The following is an 8278-nucleotide window of genomic DNA, read 5'->3' as shown; positions in this document are numbered from 1 at the left end:
TATCCTTAAAAACATGAAACAAAATATGTGTCCAAATGAAAAATTATTTAGAGTCAGTTCCTTATAGAAGATAATTGTATTTATATTGGAATTAAAGGGGATTTTAGAGGTCATTTATTTCACCCTCCTCTCATCTTACAGATTAGAAAAGAGAAGTTTAGAGGGACTTAATTACTCATCCATGTTCACATATATTATAAATTGAAGAGCCAAGATTCAAACCCATGTTCACTGACTCCAAAAGCTAGAACATAGGTTTAAAAAAGTCATTCTGATATAACATAACAAGATCATTGAGGTTTTTTTTATACTATCAGAATTCTATTTGTAATGTCCACCAGAATGAAAAATAAAATTAGAGAGAGTTTTATTTGGAGCAGAGAACTGAGTTTGAATCCCAGTTATATTACTACATATGTGGCCATGGGAAAATCAGTCATCTACTCTGAGCCTCAGTTTCCTCATCTGTAAAATTAGGGGATTCAACTACATGACCTTTGAGTTTCCATCTAAGTCTATAATACTGCAATCTTCTGCCTAGAACACAGCTGGGTAATGAGTGGGGAAAACAATCTTAATACGGTGAAAATAATTCCAAAATGTAGAGAAATTACTTTTAAAACATAAAGAGCTAATTGTACTTTTCAAGTTCCAAACTTTGCAGCAAACTGATAATTTGGTCTGTTATACATTTTCAAAAAAATAAAATAAAAATAAATAAATCTGGAGCTCAAACAATTACTTAGGCTTAGGTTATCTACGAAAATTTCTCAACCACTCTTCACATCTGCAGTCCTCATTCCCATCTACCAACCATTTTACAAAGTACTTACAAGAGGCGTCAGTTTCTGACATTCATTCAAATTAATATATTTTCAATCAGAATGTGGCAGCCAACATTTATTTAAAGGAAAGTAAACAGAAGAGGAAGGGGTGGGGAGTTGGAGGGGGGGGGAGAAAAAGGGAGAGAGGGGGAAGCAATAAAAGGTGTACGAAGGAAGAAAGGGAAGAAGATACAAAGAGACTGGAGAGAGACAGATAAGAGACAGAGAGAGACAGAGACCCAGAGACAGAGAAACTATGTCAATGCCCTGGATAGGCATTGTTCTCCACAAATGTTCAACCTCAGGTTTGCAGTCTCAGTTCTGTATATCCGAATATACCATGTATGGATGAGTATGACTTTTTTTTTTCCAGGCCAGCTCACCAACCATCCCTTAATGTGAATCTTAAATCAAGTCCTCTGGTACAGGTTGGTTATTTGCAGTATATTATATACTTGCTCTGATTAATTTCATATCTGGGGCTCAGAGTCGACCAGTTCAATCTTACAAACACTGTATAATATGAGTGCCGCAGTCAGTCCTTAAAATGTGCAGTACTCTCTTCAATTCTAATTTTAATATTTTGTAATAGGCTCTGTGCATCTCATTTGTATTTATAAATGAGATCTCTGTGTGTCGGAAATAAAACTGCAAGCACATGTTAATCATACGTCCAGTACTTTAATATCATGTATAAATATGTGCTTACCTGTGTGGGGGAATGAAAAGAAGAACCATGGAAGGAAATAAAGGCCAATGGTTTCTGTTTCTCTCTCTCTCTCTCTCTCTCTCTCTCTCTCTCTCTCTCTCTCTCTCTCTCTCTCTGTCTGTCTCTCTTCCCTTCTTTCCCTCCCTCCCTTCCTATCTATATAGTATGCTGTGCTAATATTCAATATATCCAGATAATGACAATAGGTAGCTTTTAGAATTTGAGCCACAAAAGGAAGTTTAGTATAATTAAAGAAATCATTGATAACCCAGCTACAAGAGTATTTTTCTTTTAAAAAGTGAAAAAAAAAAATCCCAGCAAATTGTTTCTACTTAACAGGCAAATCTATCCCCCCTCTTCTGGTTCCCAGGTCACAAAAGGTGGTTATCCTGTCACCACCACTGATTTCTGAAAAGTGTGACATGCATTTAGTTGTCAGTTCCTATCAGCAGCATTCAGGAATCAACATTACATCAGCAGCAAGGCACACCATTTTATGCTCTTTTGGAAGATAATTAGAGTTCCCTTTTGTTGCAAATAAGATGTAAAACAGCTATAACTGCTGGTGAATGTGATTAAAGTAACCTCTATAGAACCCCATTATTCGAGACAGATTCCTTCAGATGCATAATTTCCCCATTTTAAGAAAACATAATGCATGCATATAAAATTCAAATTGTCGAGACACCTCGAACAAAAATTAGTACTCTATTAAGGCATTCTTAGTAGCTGGTTAACATGTAAAACTCTTTAAGTGTATTTTAACATAATCATGAAATAATAGTATGTGTCACAGAAGGTAAACATTTTACAGTGAGAGCCTTCTTCAGACAAGATCCACAGATTAAACTTTTTTTTCTTGAAGAACTTCACGATAAATGTAGGAAGACTTGCCCGGCAATTCAGATAAAAATATACTTGCATACTTTGTCATGTGTGTATATAACCCCAGGGTAAACACATGCACCCTAGTATGTATACAGATATGTATGCAGATGTACACTTGTAGGTAAAGATCATATGTATATACATCTATATGTTACTACTTAAATTGTATAACCAAAATTTGAGCACTCTATATTTCTGAGGATTTACTCTATAAAAAAGCTAAACATATCTATTTCAAATAAAATAGCACATATATATGCATATATATATAACATATCAAAGAGAAGTTTTTAAAAATTGTTTAAAATATGTAATTTCTCAAACTTCATTTTTTAAAATTACTTTAAAGAAACCAAGAAGTTCTTCATGTCAAAGTCCTTCTCTCTGTGTATCGCATCTGTCCAAATCTAGTGTTGTACAGAGTCACAGCCTAGGGGATGGAGTGTCCCAAACAATCATTCAATATTTTTACCTTCACCAAGGTGACTGCAGCTATTTCACTTGACAAAACAATTCATAAATATTTTTCTTTTTAGAAAGGATCAACTGCGATCGATAAATTCATCTAGGATTGCCCAGAGAGTGACCATTACTTTTGTGGAAGAGTTATAATTATAAAATCAAATCCTTGGTTGGCTCGGCTGGGCACCTCAACTTCTAAAGAAAATGTTATTAAAGAAGCTTACAAATGAATAATCATTCCCAACAACTCACAGTAGCTGGCACAGCGGGAAAGTGTAAGAAATGGGGAAAGTTTTAAAATGGGGGTCTGATTAGGAGGACGACAATCCTCTGTCAAGACGAGGTATTGTGCAAGTGTCCTCAGGAGAAAAAATTTTCACCTGAAAAGAGACAGCGTTATGAGCACTATAGAATTGTAGATTGCAGGACACTGATCTTATTAAGAACTAATGCTAATTTGCACACTGTCTCCCGCTGAATCAGAAGCAAGTTTACCACTGGGTTTGTTAATTTACACAGGACACCATTATCTTTGGTTGGACTTAATGTATCAGAGTAGAGGTCATTAACTGCTGGGCTCATGATTATCTAGCATGAATTACCGACAGTATAACCAAAATAGATTTGTTCCTCGACTTCATTTCTCGATATGCAATTTTTTCTTCAACTGTTATTTAATTTCTATTTCAAAACACTAATTATTATATTATATATATATATATATATTTATATGCTCTTTGTGTAGAACAGGGAACAATCACCAACACACACAATGGAAATTGCCATTTCGATTTTGGCCTCCTAACCATTTTGAATAGTAATGAAATTACTATATAAATAAAAGAATCATATTCTGTCTTGCTAAGGTGGCAAATAATAAAATTATGGACATGTGGGTTTTTTTAATAACAATAAAAATATATAATTACTCTGGGAGCTTTCAATCATTCATTGTAGTTGATGCTTAGACTTGAACTGCTTAATATTCACAGAAAAAGTAGCCTTGGGTTTGCTCTATCTACCACTGCACACATTTTATTTCGACTTGACATCAATCACATCACTAAAACTTATGTAGTATCCTCCCAAAAAATATTTTGTTGGAAAAAAGAACCACAAAATCCCACTGGTACATTTATTTTAGCTTACAATTCAATAAAAATCAGTGTGAACATTCATAAAAAAAAATTCAGGAAATTAGAAGTTAAAAAGAAAGGTGCATTTTTACAAATATTTGTGGTTTCTGGTTAAATAAACACATTTTCATAAAGCTACATGTTCAATCTATTTTATATAAATGGAACAAATCAACCAAAAATTCATTTACAATTTTTATAGTCTGTACGAGACCATTCCTAATAGCAGGGAACACTTTTGTGTCTCTGCATGATATCTTTAGAAAGAGGTGAATTTTCATTTATTTAATGCAAATATTCATACAAGGTAAACTCTTCAGGCATATATGGAGCATGCTTCATGGAAGCTCTGTGGCAATAGGAAAATAACATAACATAATTGTACAATAAATGGAGGGCTGCCATTTCAAAATTACCTATGGTATAGTGTCGTGAATAAAGAGAAGAATACAGGAAGTCTAAGATATTATTTGCTAGTTTCTAAGCTACTTTGCTTACAAATGATTTAATTCTGATCTTATATGGCTGGACATTTTATGACAATCTCATCTTTAGAACTGCAAAATTATCAAGGAGGAGATCTTTTCTTTAAAGCTTTGAGTAATGAAAAGTGCATTGTTAGCTGAGATGCTAAAGCTTTCAAGTACACAATGCACATTTAGCTAACAAAGTAAGGAGGTAAGAGGGATAAAGATGCTAGTTGGAGACTTACTATATATTAAGAGTTGGGTTTTGATGTCTCTTTTTCTGAGGATCCATTGCCCCCATTCCTTCCTTAATGGCCTGCTTTCCAATTGAAATTGAATCTCAGCATTTAAAGTACCAAAAGGTTTCTATATTTTCCATTGAAAATTAGTTTTGACAAAAATGGCTCAGAAATCATCCACCAGTACAACCTGCCATCTCATTTTATGCCAAACCCCTTTTGATTGCAAGGGGCTTTCATCATCTCATGGACATCTCTTATGTTGGTAAAGGGTGGAAGGAATTCCTATGGATTTAGCAAATTGAAGATTGTATTATAAACCCAGAATTCGGAGTTTGTTAGATGTCAGCACATAGTAATGGAACATCCATATCTCAGACTTGGAGTCTCAGAGACTAAACATTACTCTCACATGTCCCTACTCCTCCATCTTTTGGAATTAATTGACAAATTCACTTTGGGATTTTGATAGGCAGAAACCATTCCAAATTTTGGAGAGTCAGAAGTGCTGCACAATGTTGATGTTTAGCAAATGTTAAATAGTCAATAATAATACTTTGCACTCTAGAATTCTTTAAAAGCACCAACCATATATACTTTAAATAGACCAAATTGCAAGGAATAATGTTCTTCAGAGAAACATGGCTTAAAATTCCATATGTCACACCTCTTCACTTCTTTAGTGTATGGTCCATCCATTCGTTTATTCATTTGTTAATAGCAAGAACTGATTCAGTATCTACTACATGCACTGTGGAGAAAAAGAAGTAAAGGTTGTCACTTTCTTCAGAGTTGGAAGATTTATTGCTAATTTTTACAATGCATTTCGTACTTTTTTGTTTTTTTAAGTCCTCATCATCCCTTTGAATAGTTATTCCTCATAAAAATCAAGGTTCATATTCCCGAGATAGAAACATAAAAATATAGGATGAAGGAAATAGAGTCCTCTAATCAAAAATAAAAATGGTGTGTTATCGACAGTTTGGAGGATCCTTAACTGTATCTGTTTTAAATCTTGATGAGGCTGGGAGTTTGAGGTTTCTAACATCTCCTCCTCCACAAAACTGCAGAAGTCAAAGTCAGAGCTGAGATGATAGACTAGAAAACAAGTTGAGTAAAAGTAAATGAACTTGAAAGTATCAAGGGAATAAAAGGCTTTTAGAAGTGCTTGGTACTAGAGAAGAAATAGAATGAAATGCAGTTATTGAGCAAGACAGAAATGAGAAAGGGATAGAGTGCATTACACTATGCTAAAGTAGGGTGATGCTGGTGGGATCTTTTGGACTTCTTTCACTTGTGGAGTCCATCACAAGAAATTTTTCATTTATGATATCATGTGAACCTATTTACTAAAATATTCTTTACCTTCCCCTATCATTCCATTTTAAGTAAATTTTGACATCAACAGGAACTGAATCAAGCCTTAATTCATCTAAACTAGTGTGATTTGGGCAAGCAGGAAAGTAGAAACACACCAAAACAACACATGCAGAGACACACAAACAGGGAAGTAGAATCAGACCATCGCACCCAAACAACACACACACACACACACACACATACATTTCCATCCAATAAAGCAGTCTATCACTATAACAACCAGATGCTCAACAATACTTCTTTCCAGGGACTGGAAAAATTCTGGACCATTCCTGGTGTCTAGTCAGTCAACAAATATTTATTATATAATCTGAACCTAATTATTAAAACATTCTTCTCTTTTCTCTCTCATTCCATTTTAACTAAATTTTAACATCAATGGGAACTATATGCAATCCTGATCCATCTCTAAGTTACTGTGATTTGGGCAAGATACTGCAAGGAAAGTAGACGAAATATACCCAGGCAACAAGAGCAACAACACATACATTTGTTTCCATTCAGAAAAGCAGGCTCTCACTGTAACAACCAAATGCTTAACAATGCTTCTTTTCGGGGACTGTAAAAAGTTCTGAAAGACTGTCTCTGCCCTCAAAATGATTATATCTTAATGGGGGAAGATAATACATAAGGGAGATAAAAGGGGGAGCATGATAGAGAAGTCTGGAGTACAGCTCGGAGAGAAACAGAGATGGCTGATTTAGGCATCCTCCTTAAATGGAGGGTCTAAGATGAGCCATCCAATCAAAGGAAGGGGACCTCGGGGTTGAAAAGCAGGACAAAAGTGATGTTCTAGGACGAAGGGATTTCTGAGCCATGATGACGTGAGTATGATGATCTGTGAGCTCATAATTTTTACCTATTCATGCACTATCATCGATGCAACTCTTATCTTAGTCATCTAAGTCTTCCATGGCAATGGGATCTACCTAATGTGCTAGGGGTTCTCCTCTAGATACCTCATTTTATGATTCAGGTCTCCCTCTCCACTCTAATCCATCTTCCACACAACTGCCAAAGTGAGTTTCTAAAAGCACAGGTCATACCTTAGGGGGCAGCTGGGTGGTGCAGTGGATAGAATGCTGGGTTTGGAGTCAGAAGGACCTGAGTTCAAATCAAGCCTCAGATACTTACTAGTTGTGTGACCCTGGGTAAGCTACTTAATCTTATTTGCCTCTATTTCCTCATCTATAAAAAAAAATGAGCTGGAGAAGGAAATGTCAAACCACTCCAGGATCTTTATCAAGAAAACCCCATATGGCATGATGAAGAGTTGGACACAAGTAAAATGACTGAACAACAGCAAACTCAACAAGGTCCAACAGCTCTCTATTGACAATAGAATAAAATGTAAACTCTGTTTGACATTTAAAGCTCTTCACAACCCAATCTCTTTCCATCCCTCCTGCTCATTATTAGACTATTTGCTATAATCCTTACACAACTCTCCATCTCCCACCTCAGTGCCTTTGTACTGGCTGTTCCCTCTTCCTGGAATATTTTCTCTCCCTTCAACTCCAGATCTTAAAATTCCCTGACTTCCTTCACAACTCAGTTCAAATGTCACCTTCCAAATGAGTTCCCTCTGCTCCTAATGTCATTTTCTTCTCCCCACTCCAACCCCTATTAAGATGCCTTTTTTAATGTATTATGTATATGCTTTCATATTTACATCCACATCAGAGTGGTGTAGTGGATAAAGAGTTGACCTTAGTGACAAGAAAATATGAGTTTGAATTCTGCTTCTTGCACATACGGGTTAGGTGAGATTGGGCAATTCACTTAAACGCTCAGTGACCCAGACAAGTCTCTAAAGTTAAAAATTGCAGAACACAGGCCAATTTGCAGTGATTGAAGGGAGTACCTATTAGAATGTGAGCTCCTTGAGGACAGACACCATGTTTTTGCTCCCTTTTTTATCACCATTTTTAGAATAGTGCCTGACACATATTAAGAGCTTAATAAAAGTTTGCTGACTGGCTACTGACTGGGAAGTTCCCTATGTCAATGATATTGAAGGTATGATCAATAATATATAGGCATTTATATATGTCTGTATGTATACATGTATGTATATATACACATTCTCTCTATATATTATATATATATATGTGTGTGTGGATAGATAGATAGATAGATAGATAGATAGATAGATAGATAGATAGATAGATAG

At 35.4% G+C, this 8278-nt stretch overlaps 1 long non-coding RNA gene across 1 annotated transcript in view; it reads right to left on the bottom strand.

Moving 5' to 3' along the window:
* Positions 1-5354: 5354 nt before the first annotated feature.
* LOC138168381 (uncharacterized) overlaps positions 5355-8278 on the bottom strand; it is a 216813-nt gene continuing 213889 nt past the window's right edge. The window contains exon 5 of the long non-coding RNA XR_011170096.1: positions 5355-5476. This is a non-coding gene — a long non-coding RNA (uncharacterized lncRNA). The remainder of the gene's footprint in view (positions 5477-8278) is intronic.

This window comes from Petaurus breviceps, unplaced genomic scaffold (assembly GCF_028583685.1).
Source record: "Petaurus breviceps papuanus isolate PSGF00001 unplaced genomic scaffold, PetGlider_PUasm1.0 37, whole genome shotgun sequence".
Lineage (NCBI taxonomy): Eukaryota > Metazoa > Chordata > Mammalia > Diprotodontia > Petauridae > Petaurus > Petaurus breviceps.
This window is presented reverse-complemented; position numbering and strand designations above follow the sequence as displayed.